The sequence below is a fragment of the Equus caballus genome, chromosome 5 (genome assembly GCF_041296265.1).
Source record: "Equus caballus isolate H_3958 breed thoroughbred chromosome 5, TB-T2T, whole genome shotgun sequence".
In the NCBI taxonomy this organism is placed as follows: Eukaryota; Metazoa; Chordata; class Mammalia; order Perissodactyla; family Equidae; genus Equus; species Equus caballus.
The window spans coordinates 80,179,228-80,200,203 of NC_091688.1; the positions used below are offsets into that span (position 1 = coordinate 80,179,228).

Consider the following 20,976-nt stretch of genomic DNA (forward strand, 5'->3'; position numbering starts at 1 on the left):
AATTTTTAAAAAACTTAGGGGGCCAGTCCAATGGCATAGTGGTTAAGTTCATGTGCTCTGCTTCAGCAGCCTGGGGTTCATAGGTTCGGATCCCAGGCATGGACCTACACACCACTCATCAAGCTATGCTGTGGTGGTATCCCACATACAAAATAGAGGAAGACTGGCAAGGATGTTAGCTCAAGGACAATCTTCCTCAAGCAAAAAGAGGAAGATTGGCAACAAATGTTAGTTCAGGGCCAATCTTCCTCACCAAAAATAAATCTAATACAGGCTAACTACCTTGAAGGGAGGAAAACCTAAGCTGGCAAATTTCCACTGAAAAGCTAAGTTGAACAATGCAAAATCAAGCAACAGGGTTAATGACTACTAAAACAAGCCTAAGATTCCCTCCCATGTAACATGCTTCAGTAAATGTGCCTTTTGCATTGGGTTGACTCTTTGTATGCCACTAATTTCTGTACTACATTCTCCCCGCCTGCTTCCAACGCTCTTCCTTCACCTTCATGACTCTAGGTAGTGAAAGGTCTAGTGAAGTGCAGAACAATGGGAATAGCAGGGCCGGAACCAGCCTGTAACCCTAGTGCCCACTCCCAGCTGGGCTGGTCCAGTCCTGCTGCCAATAAAGAACAAGCCACACATGAAAAATCTAGATCCCCTTTCAGCATTGTAAACCATGTAGGAGATGCTTATTATATCTGCTTTGTTCTCTATTTCTATGGTGCCCATCACCATAGTAACAAGGCACACAGATGGAAAAGTAGGCTAGAAATACCCCAAAATAGGAGTGGGGATAGGGACTATGGCAGAAAGGGTCTTTCACAGATTAAGAGAGAAAAGGCTAGACTTTTTTCTATCAGAGGTGTCACGACATTAACGGGCACTTCTAATGGAAAAAGTAAGTTTTCTTTAAGAGAGCAACAATAGAAAGCAGCCTAAAAATTCAATAAATATCAATGTTTATAGGACGCAGACTTGGAGGTTTTAAAGCCAGATGTATTTCATTAGAAAATCTTGTATGCAAATCAAAAGCATTACACAGCATCCAATTTTGGAAATCATGTGTGGATGATTACTACTTAAAATTTTTGGGCTTTTGTAGTACTGAAAGTTGAGACATCTGGTAAGGAAGTGTGGCTGGGAAGATAAGTTGGTACAATGAATATTTTCCTGAAAGTGACAAGTTTATCTTCCAAGTTTCTGTATAAAATGTCCCAAGAGGAAATCACTGGGTGGAGTGGCGGGGTGACTGCTGTTTCACCCTAGGGAGTCACTGCCCCTGTTGAAACTGGGACAACGCCTTTCTCCTCGCCACCTCTCTGCTGTCTGTACATTCAGAGACCTTCAAAGGCAGTATCAGTCCCTATTTGCCCTTTAAAGTCATGACATGCCAAAGTCTCATCTGTAAGAAAAGAGAAACCTCACCCCAAGATCTCCATTTTTGTTTTTCCTTTCCTGCTGCCAGCCTGAGTTCTCCCTGCTCATAATTCTCTAGGACATCTGCAATACTTGGGATGTTATTTATGTTGTTACTGGTCAGGAAATAGGAAAAGGAGCCACACCAGCTACACAAGCTACTTGGGGAGGTTTTACTCTATGTAAATAAAAATGGTGCAGATACACAAAAAGCAGGAGATGCTTATGGACTACAACTGTTTTAGAGAACTTAACACTCTAGCTATTTACAGATTTTAGTGGAAAAAATGGACAACTTTGTGGGAATCTTAAGTCTTTGACTCAGCCACTAATTGTGACATTGTAGATGATTCTTACTTTGCCTTTCTCAACCTTAACGTCTTATCAGTAACAAGAAAGGACTGAAATAGAACAGGGATATGAACTTGAGGTGATCCAAGGATGATTTCAAGGCATGTTAAAATGTTATGCGAAAAAGTATTTTTTTGAGAAAGACCCTCAAGGACATCTATAATATAAAAACGTTAAAAATCAATAGATACTCTCTAAGGTCTCTCACACGCAACTCTAGAATACCATGACTTGAATCAACTTATCCAAATAAACTCAGGGCTTTGAACTCAGACTCAACGAGCACAATATTCAGGTCTTCTCAAAAGTCTCTTCCAGGGCTGGTCTGGTAGCACAGCGGTTAGCTTCGCATGTTGCGTTTCGGCGGCCCAGGGTTCACCGGTTTGGATTCCATGTGTAGACATGGCACCACTTGGCAAGCCATGCTGTAGAAGGTGTCCCACATATAAAGTAGAGGAAGATGGGCACAGATGTTAGCTCAGGGCCAGTCTTCCTTCAGCGAAAAGAGGAGGATTGGAGGCAGCTCAGGGCTAATCTTCCTCAAAAAGAAAAGTCTCTTCCAGGGGATGCTGTCCTGACCACCCTATCTAATCCCCACCACCAACCTCGCTCCAGCCCCTCACTCTGATTGTTTTCTCACAGCACTTAGTACATGACATAATACCTTGTATTTGCTTATTGTCTATCTTCCCTCTTCCAGGATGTACGCTCCATGCAAAAAGGGGTTTTTTTTGTTTTCTTCTTTGTTGGATTTATTCCCAGCACCTGGCACAATGCTTGGCAAATATTAAGTGCTCAAAAAAAAAAAATCTGTTGAATGAATTAAGTTTTTCAAACCTATAAAATGAAGCATGACAGAACAAAAACTCAAATGCATTGTTTTTTAAAAATCTGGGGGCCTGCTGAGAGCCATGTACTCTACTAAGCATTTTACAAACATGTCTATCTTAGTTAGTCTTAATAAGATGACTTTAAGGCAAATTTTCCAATCCTTAGAGTCTTTTACAAAATAACACATCTGGGAAAAGGCACCAGGCAATATATTGTAGAAAAAGCCACTTCATCGGGTGCCAGATCTGCTGCTAACTAGTGGGGTTTGCCTAGACAAGCCACATATCCCCTTACAAACTAGTCTCCACATTTGTATCGTGGGGATAATACTGGCTCCATCTACTGCAAGTCATCAGGAGAATAAGTATGAATGTAAACGCTTTGGTATGTTAGAAGTGATGTACAAACATATACCATAGCAAGTAATGTGGTGGGGGTTCCTGTGAACTGTTTCAGGAGAGATTTTCTGTGAACCCTTGGGAGAAGGTAAGAGAGCAAGGGACATCTGTACAGTGTCCTTTCATGCATGCAAGAGCATCCAGGACCAGAAAGACCAGTAAAGGTTCCCTACTCATCAGGATTGGTGGTCTAGCGGTTAAGATTCGGCGCTCTCACTGCAGCAACGTGGGTTCATTTCCCAGTCAGGGAACCACACCACCCACCTGTTGGTTGTCATACGATGGAGGCTGCCTGTTGCTGTGATGTTGGAAGCTATGCCACCACTATTTCAAATACCAGCAGGGTCACCCATGGTTTCAGCGGAGCTTCCAGACTAGACAGACTAGGAAGAAAGACCTGGCCACCGATTTCTGAAAAAATTGGCCATGAAAATCCTCTCAATAGCATGGGAGCATTGTCATATATAGCGAGGATGGCACAAAAAGACCAGGCAGGGTTCCACTCTGCTGTGCACAGGGTCACCAGGAGTCGGGATTGACTGGAAGGCACCAACAACAAACTTAACAGGATGACAGCCAGGCCCATCTCCTCTCCCTGCAGACTGCATTACTCGGTAAAGAAAAAAACGTCCCAAACTTAGCTTGGGATCAAACCTTTTTGTATGCTGTAATGTATACCCTTCTCCTGGGAAGAAATTAGCATCCTTGATAAAATGCTGAAGAAATTTTTTTTTCAGTGGGATTAGAACTTGTTAGAAACCAGTCACCCACTGACCTAGGTGACTGTCAGTCAAGCATCTAGTGGTCTTTACTAACACCCTTTTTATATCTAGTGTAACAATGGGTATAAAAAAATTATGTAAAGTTTCTAACTGTTCTAGGAGAGTTTGACTGCGGGTTCTTAAAAATGGATAATGGTATCAAATTAGCTCCCATCGGGTATATTTAAAAAAGTGATATGCTCTAACCATGCTTTTTCCCTATTGAATGTTCCCACCTACCAAGAAGAAATCTTTAAATTGGCCTATTAGGGGCCTTTTCTCTTAGAGTTGATAGCTAATTTCACTGAAAAGTTTTCTTTAGCATCCAAACCAGTTGATCTTCGAACTAGGGTGTGGGATTTGGGGGCCCTTTTGTGGAGCGAGGGGTACTCTGGTAGAATCTATTTCCAGATCATCAATTAACTCTTGTCTGAAAGTATCTGCTTCAAAACATCCGATGTCCTGCTGATTCCTTCTAGCCATCTCCTTCTTTCCCTTTCAGTCATCCTTTTCCTACACTCCAAAAGAAAGACAAACATCTCACTTCTCAGGAGTCTGCTTCTGGTGCATTGCCTTGGGGAGTAGGACTCTCCAGGACCCCAAGCAGAAGGCCACTGAAATACCTGTAGGGTTACAGATGTTAAGAAAGTAAATGACTTTTATGCCTGAGAAATCCTTTTGAGAGTCAGGGGAAAGTATCCATTTCTTCGCTTTGAACAACAGTGGAGGAAGACCTCATCAAGCTGTCAGACAAGAGAACACTGAAAATCATTTTGGTGATCAATCAGCAGGTAACTTTCAGCATATAATGCAGGAGTTTAAAAAACAGAGTGGAATTATACTGCCTTCATTCCCAAGTACCTATTTATGTAGCAAGATTTCTTAAGCACTTACATTTAAAAGGAAGTACTTGATTTGATCATGAAGCCTATCTCATTCTAGCAGTAATATTTACTTATGCATAAACTATTTTTAAGCCCCATGCATCTCACTGAGAGATGATTTTCCAACAAAAGTTTCCCTATGCTTAATAATTATTCAGCAAAATTCTAACATACTTATTCTGGTTAATTGTATATTAATAAAAATCATAATAACTCAATCCAACAGAAATTTTATTTAACATTTAGAGCCTTACCTTCACAAGAACTTAAAAAATAGACATAGATATAGTGTGTGTATGTGTGTGTGTCAGAAGCGTATGACAAGGTAATCTATGAAAGATTTTCAAACACAATGTTACATTGGGATTAAGTTTTATAGGAAAAGAGGAATGAAATGAATTCCACAAAGGGGACAACTATGTAAAATTCCCAGCTTTCCTAGAAGAGCTTGCTCATGTGTTTTTTATTTTATTTTTATGTTTTTTTTAAATGGATGATATGGTAGATATGAAATCATATTGGCATTTAATTTAGCTTCCATTGGGTACATTAAAAAGATGATTTTTGGGGGAGGGGGAGCGGTTTTGAGGAAGATTAGCCCTGAGCTAACATCTGCCTCCAATCCTCCTCTTTTTGCTGAGGAAGAATGGCCCTGAGCTAACGTCCCTGCCCATCTTCCTCTACTTTATATTTGGGACGCCTACCACAGCATGGCTTGCCAAGCAGCATCATGTCCGCACCCGGGATCTGAACCAGCGAACCCTGGGCCACCAAAGAGGAATGTGCGCACTTAACTGCTGCGCCACCAGGCTGGCCGTAAAAAGATGATTTTTTAAAAATTCAATATTTATAACATCAACAATGTCATCTTTTGCAACTATTTAAAATCATTATGAAAAATTTTAGATATTAACTTTTCAAATGTATGAGGGGAGCACATAGTTTTTCAAAATTCTTTTTGTGGATACTGGAAGAAAAACATTCAGAGACACTGTTCTAAACTGCCTGTACACCAAGAGCTTGTGCCGACCATCTAAAATTTTGACTTCTAATAGAAAGACAAAGCCAGGATTATGTCAGAAAAGTGCAAAAGCTGTCTCAAGCATCCCCTGCAAGTGGCCAAAGCCAGAACTCTGGCCACAGTAAATGTTCAATAAACGCTAGCTCATTAAAAAAATATTTTGGCCATTCAACTGATATCTATTAACAGCATATATACAATGTAGCTTCTTGCTTCTAACCTTCAAGGAGATCGTTCAAATTTTAATCAAATACCAGTCAAAAGTATGTTATTGAAACAATGCCCTGGACTAGGTAATAAGTATGCTGAATTTTATTCCCTAATTCTCTCCCAGATATCCCTTTATCAAGTGCCCACAATATGCCAGGTATGACGCCTGGCCCAGGATGCCCAGGAGATGAACAAAATATTCTTTTTCATGAAGGAGCACCTAGGAGGAGGCAGAGCCGTTCTCTGGCACAGGTATTATGAGAGGTGTACATGCCTTGGGGGCAGCACAGAGGAAAGAATGAAGAGTCTTGGGGGTGGTAGGCAGAGCGAAAGTATCTGGAATGGTCTTTCAGAACAGGTATGCTTGAACTGAGTCTTGAAAGATGGGCAGGTACTTGACAAGGGGACACGAGCATCTAGACAGAGAGAAGGAACAAACCCATGAAGTGAAGCCATCTGGCTACCAAGTGCCTTCCTCCTGGTATTGCAAATAGTTTCGGAAGGCTGGTGTATGGGGTGTGACTGTGCACACTGTGTCCAGGTGCGTGCATTGGAGATTTAGAAATGACATGGTGGCAAGAGGCAAAGCTGGAGAGTTACGGAAGCAAAGGAAGACTTTATTACATGGCTCACCAACATGTGTGGACTTGATCCTGTGAAAAGCAAGTCAGTACGGGGCTATTAGACCAGGCAGTGATGGTATGAGATTTGCCTTTCAGAATGATTTCTCTCCTGTAGTGTGGACAACAAATTTGGAAGTGGAAGATAGGAAAGTCTACAAACTGAAGTATGGGTGGAAAAGACTCAAGACAGTAAAGAGGCTGTGGGGGGAGGGTGCTGATGGGAGGAACCTTGAGGATACGGCCTCCGGACAAAATGGATACCAATTACATAAGGAGCAGTTTGGGGGGAATGAAGTGAAGAGAAGCCCAGAGTGAGTTCCAGGTTTCCTTGGGTTACGTAACTGGGTAAATAGTATTGCTATTTGCAAAAATAGGGAATCTAAAGAGAATAGTAAGTTTTGGTAAAAAGAAAGTATCTTCAGTACACCAACTTCAGGCCCTCATTTGTTCTACGAGGCACATAGCCCGGGTACTATTATCCCCATTTTATGCTCAAAGGGATAAATTTTTTGCCCAATATCACATGCAGCAGTTTGGGAAGCTTACTACACACCAGGCTTTAGAGCAGGCAAACAAGGGAGACCAGGTCCATGCTGTCACAGGACTTATAGTCTGGTGGGGGCAAGGAGAACAGAAGGTAAGCAAGCAAACAATAAACCAACTCTGAAAGACTGTGATGGGGCAGGTGTGGAAGGCAGGGGTCCTCTACCAAAGGTGGTCAGTTTTGTAACTCTGAGGTCACGTTTGAGCTGACCTTTCATTGAAGACAAGGAAGCAGTCACGAAAATTCACAACGGAAGAGCATGCCTGGCAGAGAGAGAACAGCAACTGAAAAGTCCCTGGGGTAGGAACAAGGTTGGTGTGCCACTGAGGAATTCCAAATCCCAGAGCAAGTGGAAACGAGAGAAAGTCCCAGTTCCAAGGGCATTCCTGAGAAGGTGAACATGAAAGACTTGTGGCACCTTAGGGCAGTGCTGGCATAGTAAATACTCTTGGGGAAGCCTGGGAACCTGACCACCATGCACAACACTGTGCATCTGAGAAACTGCATCATGACTCACAAACGCTTTTGGAAGACAAATCATCGTTCAGCTGAGCACTGCCTATTTTGGCACTGAAATAGGGCCAGGAACAAGCTCATTTAGTCTTGCCTAGAGAGATGCACAGAATTCATCTTAAATTTATCCTCTCAGAGCAAGAAACAACCTGCAGTCCAACGGCAGACAGCTCTGCCCCCCGAGGCTCAGTCATGCCCTACCACGGTACATAAAAGCAGGGCCTCCCCGGTCACCCTCCAAGGCTCTCAAATGGATGAGAGAGGCAATATTTTCCCAAAGGATCCCCCCATAGCTCAGCAGGACAGGGCAAGGAGAAATGGTACCCCAATGCCAATGTGCTGAGCTGGGTTCCTGTCTAGGCAAACCTGAAAACCTCAGAGGAACTGGATGTTGGGGCTGCCCACTGGCCCTGAGATAGGCCATCCCAGGCATAGCAGTCCAGCCAGCTCTCTGGAACACACTGCCCACACCTCCCATCCTGTGGTCATTTTCCAGTGCTGCTTTATGGACCACCTGCTCTTCTGCCAGCAGTCTTCCAGATGGCCCCCATTCAGCCAAATGGCTCCAAATTCCACTTGCCAAGGGTGACACAGATCAACTCTCTGACGCTCTCTGAAAAGTTCCTACTTTACAGCCAACTTTCTCAGATTCATCTGCGTGGTACATCAAAAATTTATCTGTATTTAAAGTTTGCGAAAATAGCATGCATAAATTATAAAATAATTAAATTATTCCTGAATTATGTAGCCCCTCGCTGATTATCACTTTGAGAAGTTACATATTATATACACTTATTTTAAAGACGGCTCCAAACATTATGAAATGCCTTCTTTGGAGTGATGTTGGAAACCTGTGGCACATTCTGATCCGTGCCTAGTGGCAGGCTCATCTCATATCTGAGCTCATTTCAAACCACATTCCCATACCATTTCCTTACTTCAGCTCACTGGCCAATTTTTTGTTCTTAAAGTTGCCATTCAACCACTGACCATAAGACTTTTGCACATGCTTCCACAGCATCTGTGTGTCTCCTTCCTAACAACTTTCATAGCGGCAATTTGTCATTTATTTGCAGCGATTGATTCACCCGTCTCCCCAGTAACCTGCAACCTCCATGATGGTAGGAACCACGTGCATTTTGCTTACCACTCTGTCCCCAGAACCTAGGACAGTTTCTGGCACACAGTAGGTAATTAATAAACAGCTGCTGAAAAAAAATACAATGAAATATATTCATCGATGGAAATGTTTCAGTTTCTGAGAATAGATCAGTCAAAAACCATTCTAATCAAGGGGCTGGGCCGGTAGCACAGTGGTTAAGTTCACAGGTTCTGCTTCATTGGCCCAGGGTTTCTGGGTTCAGATCCTGGGCACCAACCTACACACCACTCATCAAGCCATGCTCTAGTGGCATCCCATACACAAAACAGACGACGATTGGCACAGATGTTAGCTCAGGGCCAATCTTCCTCTCTCTCTCACACACACTCTCACACTCACACACACACACACGCAAATCATTCAAATTAAGGCTGAAGAAGGTTAAGGCTGAGCTATTCTGTTTTTGATCAAAAAACACAGGAAAGATTTTGCTGCTTTGGGCTTTAAACTGATTTTGGAGACAATTCTCAAAAAGTTTGACTAAAATTTAACAAGGCACATTTGGATACGTATGGGGATGACCAATTTTTAAGCATTTTTTAAAATGGACTAAGAGTTTATTTTCAAAAAGTTTCACCCAGATTAGGACAAATTAAAAAAGAAAAGAAAAGCTACCATTTACTTTACCAGGCACAATTTATTAGGAACTCTATACACATTGTTTCATTTAATCCTCATATCCGATTCCGCCCAGTTTATAGATGAGGAAACTGAGGGTGCAAGAGGCTAAGGATGCACACCAAGTAAGTGGCAGAGCCAGGATTCATGTCCAGGTCTACTCGATTTCAAGAGCTATGTTTTTAATCTAAGCCATGTTTTAAGCTAAGAAATAAACCCCAACATTGAGTAATAATGTGCTGCTCTCTCCCATGAAAAGGTACAAGACTACAGTCTGGTACCAACAACTAGATCAAGTGCCCGAGTATTTAAAATAGGATTTGGATGCCAATGATGTGATAGGAGGGAAACTAGGACAATTCACGAAAAAGAAATAGGAGGAATATGAACTAATATTTACCGAAAGTTTGTTTTATGCCAGATACTGTATTAGATGCTTTAATGTTAGTATTTCTCTTAATCCTAAGAATTCTGTGAGATAGGTAATATTAGTCAAGAAACAAGAGATGTAGAATACCTGTGGTGCTTGGCTACTCCAATGTTCCTTCTCCTCTTTCTTCCCAAGGATGTGAACCTTCCATGTTTTACCCTGGCATAAGGTTGTCTGGAATAAGGACAATATTCCCCAGCTAAGTGAGGTCACATTACTAACTTCTAGCCAATGAGATGTAACAAAAAGTGTATGTCAGCCTCCAGGAAATTTCCTTAAGAGACCATGGGCTCTTGCCTTTCCCCTTCCTTCTTTCCTCCTTTCTACTACTCAGAACCTGGATGTGATGGCTGCTGCTCCTTCTAGGACCATGAGGTCGAAGGCCTCATCTAATGTATCGGGTATCTAAAAGGTGAACCAGACAAGGCCTCAGAAGACTGTAAAACCATAATACCAGCCCTGGATTTTCTCTCTATAAGCTTTTTTTTTTAATGTGAAAGAGAAACAAACATCACTTTGTTTAAACCATTTTTCTTTGCGGTCTCTGTAATTGGCAGCTAATCCTAACTAATCCAGCAACTCATCCAAAGTGATGGTACAGGGTTCAAGCTCAGGCCCATCAGTCTGCAAAGTCCATGTTCTTAGGGAGAAGCCTGAAGAACTCCTGCTTATAATTTGCAGTAGATTTGGGGGTGGGGGGATTGTAAAAATGCTGAAAAGGAATTTGACAAAAGAAAGGAAGGTTTGACTATGCCCTCAAATCTTTATACCCGAGAAACAATCAAAAGGAATACGCTACTCCACAGTACAGAATTCCGTTTCCATCACAGATGGAGGAGGAAGATCTCTGTCATCTGCACGGAGCTGGAAACGAGAGAAATAGCAGCTGTGCAGCTGGTAGCTGCTGTGGAAGATGCTGTTGACTGAGGAGTAGGCATTGGTGAATGGGGCCCTGGAAATGGCCACAGGATGAGACAGACAAGAAGAATTACAAGGGACTTGAAATCAAAGAAGCAGGAGATGAAATTCAAAGATACACAGTCTGGAAAGGGACAAGCAGAATCATGTGACCCATATCAAAGACAGCATAAAGGGCAAAAAGACAAAAGGAAAGGTCAAGGTTGAAGCTCTAGCAACTCATTTTTATTCATTTCCTTTACATAGGGTTAACAACAGCATTGAAGACATGAATTCAAATTGTGTTGCAACTGAGTAGAATCCTGAATGAGAGGCAATCATAGAACAGGGAGTTTATTATGACCCACCATTATTCACTTTCTAAATGAACAGCAGTGATAAGAACTTACCAGAGAGATTCACTGATTGGAGTTAGACCTAATTTTATTTAAGATCAATTTTAATGGTCCAGAAAAGGAAAAATAATTTATGTCTGCCAAAGACATTATTGTAAACACTGGAAAAAACTAAGTCATAAAAAAGGTGTGTAGGAAGTTTAGAAAATACAGATGGGAAATAAAGTCAAAGTAGGCAATAGCAATAAAAGAAAGGCAGCAACGTGGAAACAGACATGACAGAAATTAGAATGTATTTCTTGCTGTTGATGTTGTTGTTTAGGGCCATGGAGTGGATTCTGACTCCTAGCAACCCTGTGCACAGCAGAGTGGAACCCGGCCTAATCTCTTTGCACCATCCTCTCACATTCCTGGAGCTATATCAGATAATGCTCCCCTGCTATTCATGGGGTTTTCATGGCCAATTTTTTCAGAATGCGGTGGCCAGGTCCTTCTTCCTAGTCTGCCTTAGTCTGGAAGCTCCCTTGAAACCTGTCCACCATGGTTGACCTTGGTGGTATTTGAAATATCAGCGTCATAGATTTCAGCATCACAACAACAGGCAGTCTCCACAGTATGGCAACTGACAGATGGATGACGTGGTTTCTTGATGGGGAAACGAATAGGGCAGCGGCAGTGAATGCACCAAATCTTAACCACGAGACCACCAGAGCTGGCTAGAATGCATTTTACAATGGCTAAATAAATGTTATGCTGTAATTGCACCTCCCCAATTCCTTTTGAGTAGTTACAGGTCTGAACTGTTTGAGGAGCATCTGATACTCTCTGAGAAAGGAAAGCAGTGAGCGGTATGCTCATGGAAGGAGGTAAACCATTCCACCAAGTTTGGAGAAACAGACAAATTCAGCATACATTCGTTTCTGGTAATAGCGGCATATGACAGAAAGATGCTGGCAAGGAGAAACAAAGATAAAATTTGGAAATTCAACTTGAGAGACATTAAATAAATATTGGAGATTAGATTAAATAGGCTATTTTTGTATGGGCAGTAAAAAATTAAAAAGGAACATTAAAATACTCAGCTATAGAGTATAGAAAAAGACTCGAAAATTTTAAAAAAAAATTTGTTTACAAACAAAAACTTTGGCTAACGTAGCAATCTCCTAAATATTAAAATGTTTCCCTCCTTTCAAATTCAGAAAACAAAACAAAAAATAACAAATTTCAGGCCACTGCAGGAAAATATCTACACAATCTAATAAAAACTTGGAGGGATAACAGAATATTATTCAGTGCTAAAGAGAAATGAGCTATCAAGCCATGAAAAGACATGGAGGAAACTAAAACGAACAATACTAAGTATAAGACGCCAATCTGAAAAGGCTACATACAGACTGCATGATTCCAGCTATATGACATTCTGGAAAAAGCAAAACTAGGGAAACAGTAAAAATATCAGGGGTTGTGGGGAGGAAGGGATGAATGGGTGGAGCACAAAGGATTTTTAGGACAGTTATACTATGATATAGGATCATACTCTGATGATACTACAATGGTTGTTACACATTTGCCCAAACCCACAGAACGGACAACACCAAGAGTGAAACCTAACGAAAAGTATGGACTTTGGTCCATATCATTTGGGTGATAATGATGTGTCAATGCAGGTTCACCGATTGTAACAAACATAACACTGTGGTGGCGGATGTTGAAACATCTCTGTACTTCATGCTCAATTTTACTATAAACCTAAAAGTGCTCTAAAAAAAAAAGTCTGTTGAAAACAACAACAACAAACAAACTTGGAGGGCCTGGTATGCTTTTCAAGTTATACTGATTAGGGCCCTTTTCATTGAAATTAATGTTGGCGCTTTCATTCTGAGGATCCTGATGGGAATGGTGATACAGGGAAGGGTCTTAAAAAAGCAAATCTTAACAACTAGTCAAATGAAATCACTCCAAATGTGCAAATATTCATCTTAAGCTGGACATGTTGGAACACCTTTCCAACTGAAGACAAACTGAACAAGTTTCAAAGAACAGTAAATTTAATTCTAACATGTAGATTTTTGTTTGTTTGTTTGTTTTGCTATAATAAAAACATTGCTGGGGCTGCCAGGTGGCACAGCAGTTAAGTGCCAACGGTCTGCTTCAGCTGCCCAGGGTTTGCGAGTTCGGATCCCAGGTGCAGACATGGCACCGCTTGGCACGTCATGCTGTGGCAGGCATCCCACATATAAAGTGGAGGAAGATGGGCACGGATGTTAGCTCAGGGCCAGCCTTCCTCAGCAAAAAGAGGAGGATTGGCAGATGTTAGCTCAGGCGTACCCTTCCTCAAAAAAATAAAAAATAAAAAAATTGCCTTTGAGTAAGTATAAGAAAAGGGTCATGACTCAACTGTACACTCAGTGACAACTCTGCCCCCTTCCCTACCTGAACTAAGTAATACTAGACATGTTAGGGCTTAGGTTCTCAAATCAGACAGGCCCAATCATCTACGGGATTAGCTGTCATTTTAGATCCTCTTCAAGAGTGGGGCTGCTGACTAGGAAAGCCAGGGCCCAAGGAAAGTCACCTTGGCACCCACAACTCAAAGAGCATTTGGGTTCCCAGGAGGTGTAACCTGACCACATCGAGGGTGCCGGGATGGTTACATTATACTGCCCTTCGACTTTTGTTGTGGGCTTCCACAGTCAGATAAAGACACATGCCATTTAATTTCCTCTTAGAAAGCTGTGAAAAATTTGTCTATTTTAAGTTGGGTACATGTTTGCAATTTAAAATTTTCATACTGACATCTTTTTACAGAGTTCCAAAAAGTTTTTAGTCAAGACGAATTTACTCAAGGAAACGCACGCATAGGTTTTTGTTTTAAAATTTAGGTTTGTCCTTTTCTTGGCGGGGGGGGGAGGGGGGGGGTGGGGATGCTGGGAGGGAGTCTTTCTTTCTGACCACAAAGAAAAGTATTGCAAAAATGTCATCTGACTAAAGGCAACCTATGGACTTTGGGAAGTCAGTTGAGGACACCGAATAATGAGCCAACACCGAGCCTCCTCCCTCTGACCTCTCCGCACCTGCTCAACTGCAGCCCAGGAGGAGGAAAGTTCGCTTCTCTTTTTAAATGGGTTTAGGTTTATACCCTATGCTCCCCTTCTCCCTCAAACAAACGAACGCCAACCTCACCATCAAACTGTAAGTGAACGATGAGTATCCAATAAGCATAAAAGGTCAACAAACAGCGCTAGGGCAGGTGGCTAACGAGAGCGACCAAACGCGGACGCCCTGGCTTGGGGGGTGGGGGGGTCCTGCTGCCCTGGGGAAGGCGAGACTCCAGCCCCGGGAACGAGAACCCTTTTCCTGCACCGCCGCGAGGACGCCCCCTCAGGGGCAGCGCCGAGACTGCTGGGGTACAGAGGGACCGCCTGGTCGCGGCCGCCCACCCTGCTTGCCCCGAATGACCCCAGCACCCAGGAGCGGTCCTCTCAGGGGTATCACTCCCTCTCTCCCGGCGACGAGGGAGCAGCGAAGCCGCGACTCATCTTTCTGGCCGAGCTACCTGCCCGCAGGCCCGGCTCGCAGGTGAGGAGTGGACAGGTAACCGCACCTGCTCGGCCAACCCCACCTGCTGCGTCCCCGTGCCGGCTCCTCCGCCTCCACCGCCTGGGTCGGCTCGGCTCCTGCTCGCGGAGCCGGGGCGCCCTGTGCCGACCTACCTGCGCGTCCGCAGCCCCGGGGGCCCGCGCTCCCCGGCGTGCGCCCCGCGCCGCTCCGGGCGCGCCGGCGGCGGCCCCGCGCCCGCACTTTCGCGGCTGCCGGCGGCTGCGGGCTCAGCGGGAAGCCCCAGCGCTGCCCGGCTCGCCGCCTCCGAGCGGCTCCATTGTGACGCGGCGCGTTCGGCAGGCCAATCGCAGCACGGCGGCGCGAACCGCTGACTAAGTTCGCGGGAGGAGGAGGAGCCGGCTGGGCGGAGGCAGGAGGCGGCGGCGGCCGCGGGGTGGCGGTGGCAGAGGAGGAGGAGGAGGAATAGGAGGAAGAGGCTGCGGCCGCTTCGGTAGCTGCTCCTGCTGTTAATTTTGCAGCGGCCTTGGGCCGAGTGTTTGCCCAGCTTTGGCACTGCGGGGGCCGGTGACTCACCCCTCGCTGATGGAAACAAAGCGCAGCTGCCATCACCGGGAGCGCGCCATGTGGCCGCCCCAGCGCGCTCCTCTCAGCCTCCGGTCCGCACAGCTACACATTCGCGGCGGGCTAGAAAGAACGGGGCTCTCTTCAAGAGAAGGAAGGGAGAGAGACGTAGGGCTGTCCACCCTTCCGCGTCCCGCAAGGGACTTTGGAAGTACAGTATTTAGGTGTCGGGCCCCCGCCTGCTCACGTGTGCACCCCTGAGTAACTTATTTACACATCGTGTGTTGGGCCCTAAGGGAAGGCTCAGGTGGAGCACGTGGGAACCTTTCTCTTGCCCGCGGAGGTACCTTTCTTTACATTGCCTGCTTGGAAGGGCTGCAGGGCCGAGCCCCTGTGCGGGAGGGTTTGCAGTTGTACCAAACTAAGCGGCTTAAGTTAGGATTCTGGGCCTCCGATACCATCCACCTCTCTCACATGTCCTTATCCTGGGGATGGAGAGGGAACAACATGATAGAAAGGCCGTCCGACACTCATAACCAGCGTTTTATTGCTAAGGAACTGCCCGTCCAGTCTTATCTACTGCCCCACTCATTTCCCTCTCCAGTAAGTGGCCCTGCGTTTGGAAAGTAGCAACGTGCCTACAAAACAAACAAAAAATTAATCCAAATGCAGGAATTCGGGGGACTTAATATTTTAACCATCCTCATTCACTCCTCACTTTCATCCCCACCCCAGATTTAACTCAGTCCTTTTGCCAGGGCTATCTTCTCCAACACAGTGATTCAATTAGGCAACATTTATATCTCTGAGTTGCTATGGCAATCCTATCCCCATTTAAAAAAAAAAGTGTTTGTACAGGGACCTCCCAAAGGAGTAAAATGAAGACTATAAAAGACTCAGCATTTGAGGCATCTGATCCGATTGTGTAAGTGGGAGTAGGGAAAATGGCTCTGCTGAGTTGTGTGAGACCAAGTTGCCTCCCCCAGAGACTGTTCAGGTTAGGACTACGATTTGAATTACCCTGAAAGGGAATGAGAAGACTTGTCTTTATGACGTTTCTCTATTCTTTCCTTGTCCACTCCATTCTGGGTTGACAGCTATCTTCTTCCTGAGTCTTGGAGGAAAGGCTGAAAGAGCATTCCTGCATTTGGTCGTTCACTGAGTTTTTACTGAGCTTATGTGTGTGAGACACTGTGTACGTACAGACCTAATAAGCTAATTTAGATTTCAGTTTGATCCTCACACTGCTTAGCATGTGGAGAGGGAAGTAAAAAATATACAGAATTTGAAACATGAGACAATATGTTTCATGAAAACATATGAAACAAGGAATATGAAAGGAAAAAAGTGAGTGCAATAAGAGATATGATTGTAATGTCATGACATTAAAAATGGAAAATGTCTAATTTTTCCATCTGTCTCTTTGTTTGGAAAGGAATGTTTCCTCCCCTTTCAAGTCCGTGAACAGATAATCCATTCGTTTATCACAGCATTATCACTACCTGTGTGACTTGGGGTAGTTACTTAATCTCCCTAGCAGTCAGTCTTTTCATCTATAACATAAGAGGTCATAAACTAGATGATCTGTTAAGATTCCAATTCCAATGATGCTATGAATAAAAAAGTGACTTCCATGCTTGGTAACCTAGATCACTATTAGCAAGAAGTTAAATGATCAAGTTCATTAAAACTGTATTAGCTCTGGGTTAATCTCAGATATCTAGCTTATAAATGTGTTTACTTTATTTCAATTCTCATTAACAAAATCATCTCCCACGGTGACAACATTTATTACTGACCCTGGAGAAACTGGGCTTCTGAATTTGTGATATCGCTTCTGGGAATAATCCTGGGAAACTGGAGCATCAAATAGATGTTTCTCTTGTTTCTCCTTCTATGATGCTTCACTTAAGCTCCTGCTTGCATTACAGTGAAGAGAAAGATGAATAACCTCACATTGCTGTTCTTGGAGAACTTTATCCCCATGCAGTTGATATGAGCCCATAAAAAAGACAGAGTAGTACGTATTGAGTAACTGGAAATTATTGGCATCCCAGGGTAGGCCTGATAAGGAGAAATACAAATACTGTTTGGCTTTTAATGCCTGTGTCCAGTTTTCCCACTACAGTGTAATCTCTGAAACCAAGACCTGTGGAGTCTTGGAATATGTTCGGTCCTCGCAGGTGTATCTAAAATTCTCTAAGGGACTCTCTGACCAGGTTTTTTTTTTTTTTTTTTTTTTTTTTAAGGAAGATCTGCTACCAATTCTCCTCTTTTTGCTGAGGAAGATTGGCCCTGAGCTAACATCTGTGCCCATCTTTCTCTATTTTATATGTGGGCCACCTGCCACAGCATGGCTTGAGAAGCAGTACGTAGGTCTGCACCCAGGATCCGAACTGGCAAACCCCGGGTCACCAAAGCAGAGTGCACGAACTTAACCACTATGCCACCTGGCCAGCCCTGACCAATTTATTTTAGTAAAAGAATATTCTAAAATACTCAGTCCCTATTTCCATGACCAAATTCATTGAAGTTTAAGATAGTGATTAAAAATCCCATCATAGATATTAAGCATTATATGCTCATCAGTATGCTGGATGTCATGGGCAATACAAAGAAGCATCAAACGTGGTCCCTGACCTCAGCAGCTCACAACTTAGATGAACACTTGGAAGACAATCAAGCGCTACTTACGCTCAAAGGAAGAGATGGAACAATGCAGGTGTAAGAGTCAGGAAAAGCCTTATGAAGAAAGAGGAACTTTAGGTATTGAAAGAGAAGCAGGATTTGGAAAGACAATCCTATACCTTTGCCTTATCTGTCCCAAATATTGTCTTGAAATGACCAATCCATGCTCAGGGCTCAGTCAATCTCTTTCTGTTAAGCTGAGAATCTCTAGAAGAAACAGAAGTAAAAACATTCTGTTTTCTACAACATCCCATTGAGTGGAAGAATAGTTAGTAATAAGGTCTCTACATTCGTATGACAAAGAGGAGGGCTATGAACAGCGAATGTGGCCAGTTCCTCTACCCAAGCACACAAGCAAAGTCACAGATAATAGAAATGAGAGGATCACCACAATTTGGTCAGCTGGTGGCTGAATTCCATGACCCACAGGAAGTAATCAAGTAACTCCCGGGTTTGGCAGGTCTCTTCTGAGCTGATTCCCTGAAAAAAAAAAAAAATCTCTGAGTGACATGAGCATTAAGCTATGCTCCAAGTGACTGCCTTGATAAGAGTTTCGTTTTCTCTGAGTCTTGAGAAAATTTTTATAATTAATGGAAGACAATATTATTCAACATTAACAATTCTTTTCCAATTCAGTATTCTAAAATGACTTATGATAATGAAAAATCCTCTATTTCTTTAAATTAACTAAACATTGAATGTCTACAGTGCATAAAAGAAGGCAGTGGGGATCTTACCAAGGTGAGGAAGAATACCAAGATAAACATAATAATTCCTTTTCTTAAAGATGTGTACTCTATTGGGGAAGGTATGTCCAGATAGCCTACAGCATCTTAGACGGGAGAGGAGGTTGGTGGGCCATGTAGGGTTGAAGAAGAATCATACTGAACATAGGTCTGAGGAAGCTTGGTTAGCTTTAAGGTTCTAAACTGGAATATTACTTTTAAATATTGTCTCAGCATCATGGTTCAAGTTTGTTAGTTCTACTGAGATGTCAGATTAGAAGAAAAGAACAAAAGTTAGAAGTCACTCATGGTTTTGCATTCTCAGAAATTTTGCCAGAATCTCCCTGGTTCGCTATGTATGATTGAGCACATTGTCACTGATGAAGAATTTTAATTTATTTTTGGCCAAACCCTTCACCGTGTTTTCCTGACCTTTTCAATTTCCTGGTTGCAGGGGTTTAACATGAGCTTTCCTTGGGCTTGGGGAAAATTCTGAGAATGACCTCTGGGAATGAGCTCAGTGGTGAGAATTCTGAGGGCAAGATGAGTAGGACATTGCACATGTGTTTGGAATACAGTAGCTTGACCTAGAAATCCAAACTGTAATTGTGCAAGGCCGGCTGTACACTTCTGTGTGAGTCGATCCCTTGTCATGGTCCCAGTTTGAAATATTCACAACTATTTACTCTGTCTTCTCACCATTCACTGTGTTAGTTTCTCCATCTACCTTAGCTATACACTGTCCCTTCCTTATGAAACAGGTGCTGTGAAGGTGACCTTCCAGCCTCTTCTGCAAAGGAAAAACACCAATTCCTGCAGCAGGATGCCCAACATCCCCAGTTGATCTGTCTTCTGGGAAGTTGTCCAAATATTTCTTTGAAAGTTTCCCATGCATCCCATTTAAAGAATATATGCTATCTTCTGGGTCACATATTGGAATCTACCGTATAGCAGCCAGCCCGCGATTGACTCTCCTCCCTTTCTTGTCTATAAAAAAGAGGTGTCTTCTAAGAAAATATTTGCAAGTGAAGCCAGGCTGAAAGCCCGGAATTAAAGCAGAGCTGATGCTCCTCAGCTCCTGCAAAGTAGTCTAAAAAAAGCCTTGATGAGTTCAGCTAGTGACTGAGACAGTGCTTGCTGGGATCCCTGTAAGGTTCAGTCTGTGTCCCCTGAACCATGTTGAAATCTGGGCAAGAGGTTTCCTGGTGCTGCAAAAGCAGCTGGTTTCTGAGGTTCCTCAATAAACCATTTTGTTTCTTTGGTTCGGAGTAGCCTAGGTCTAACACCAGCTAGACCTTGATTCCCGCCCCCCCCCCCCCCCCCCCGACCCCTTCAGCAGCTGTGTGTGTGTATGTGTATGTCTTGGCCTAATATAAGGCCATTTGTTAATTATAATACACATTGAATACTGGACTTCAATTCTCATCTAAACTGATTCCCTAAGAGTAGGAACTGATATATCTCTGTGGTTTAATAAAAATTTGTAACAATCAAAATAACCTGTAAAAGAACAAGATTTGGAACATTTCAGATCTGGGGAAGAAAGAGATAAATGCCAGAAAGGGCACTGGGCTTGAAGTCTTGGGTTCTATTGGGGGCTCTTCTGGCCGTGAGACCTAGCGTGAGCCAGTAACAGTTGAGGCAGGAGTTTTTATTTTCCAGTGTGTTTACTGTATCTATCCTGGACTAGATAAGAAAAGAAGATGGGTAGAGTTCATGTTTCAGAAGTCTCAGACTTCATTTCATTTCACTCATTCATTTATCATCCAGCAAATGTTTATTCTGTGCTTATTATCTGAAAATCTGAACTGGTTTCTTGTGATACAGTGGTCCATATGATGGAGGTGGCTTTTGCCCTCCTGAGGTCCAAAGTCTCCCAGCGTTCCTCCAGAGAATGTTAGGCTGGATGTGATAAATTGGTGAGAACTAACTAACCAGACTCCAGTCTGTTCTACAACACCTCTGGTTTTGTCTCCTGAATCCTACATACCCAAATGACATAACTGTGAACATAGTTCTAATTATCTGCTTATTATTCTACTAATGTATCTCTGCAAACTTCTTTACAAACAGTTCACTGTCTCCACCAAGTTGTTGTTTTTGGAACATATAATAGCAATAGGACACTTGCCCTCAAGAAGCTTAAAGTTTTTAAACTTAAGAAAATAGAGGCTGGGGCCGGCCCTGTGGCCAAATGGTTAAATTCTCACTTTCCAGCTTCGGCGGCCTAGGGTTTCGCTGGTTTGGATCCTGGGCGCAGACCTAGCACCACTCATCAAGCCACGCTGAGACGGCATCCCATATAGCACAACTAGAAGGACCTACAACTAGAATATACAACTATGTACTAGGGGGCTTTGGGGAGAAGAAGAAGAAGAAGAAGAAGAAAAAAAAAAGTTGGCAATAGATGTTAGCTCAGGTGCCAG

At 43.2% G+C, this 20,976-nt stretch overlaps 1 protein-coding gene across 7 annotated transcripts in view; it reads right to left on the bottom strand.

The window, feature by feature from the left end:
* LRRC8B (leucine rich repeat containing 8 VRAC subunit B) overlaps window positions 1-14,894 on the bottom strand; it is a 66,303-nt gene extending 51,409 nt beyond the window's left edge. For 2 of the 7 annotated variants that reach the window (XM_070267341.1, XM_070267340.1), the window contains exon 1: window positions 14,729-14,861. The gene's annotated coding sequence lies outside the window, so the exon portion shown is untranslated. Of the gene's footprint in view, window positions 1-14,728 lie in introns of all 7 variants that reach the window. The other 5 variants (XM_023641697.2, XM_070267338.1, XM_070267339.1 and 2 more) reach the window with 5 other exon arrangements.
* Window positions 14,895-20,976: the final 6,082 nt, after the last annotated feature.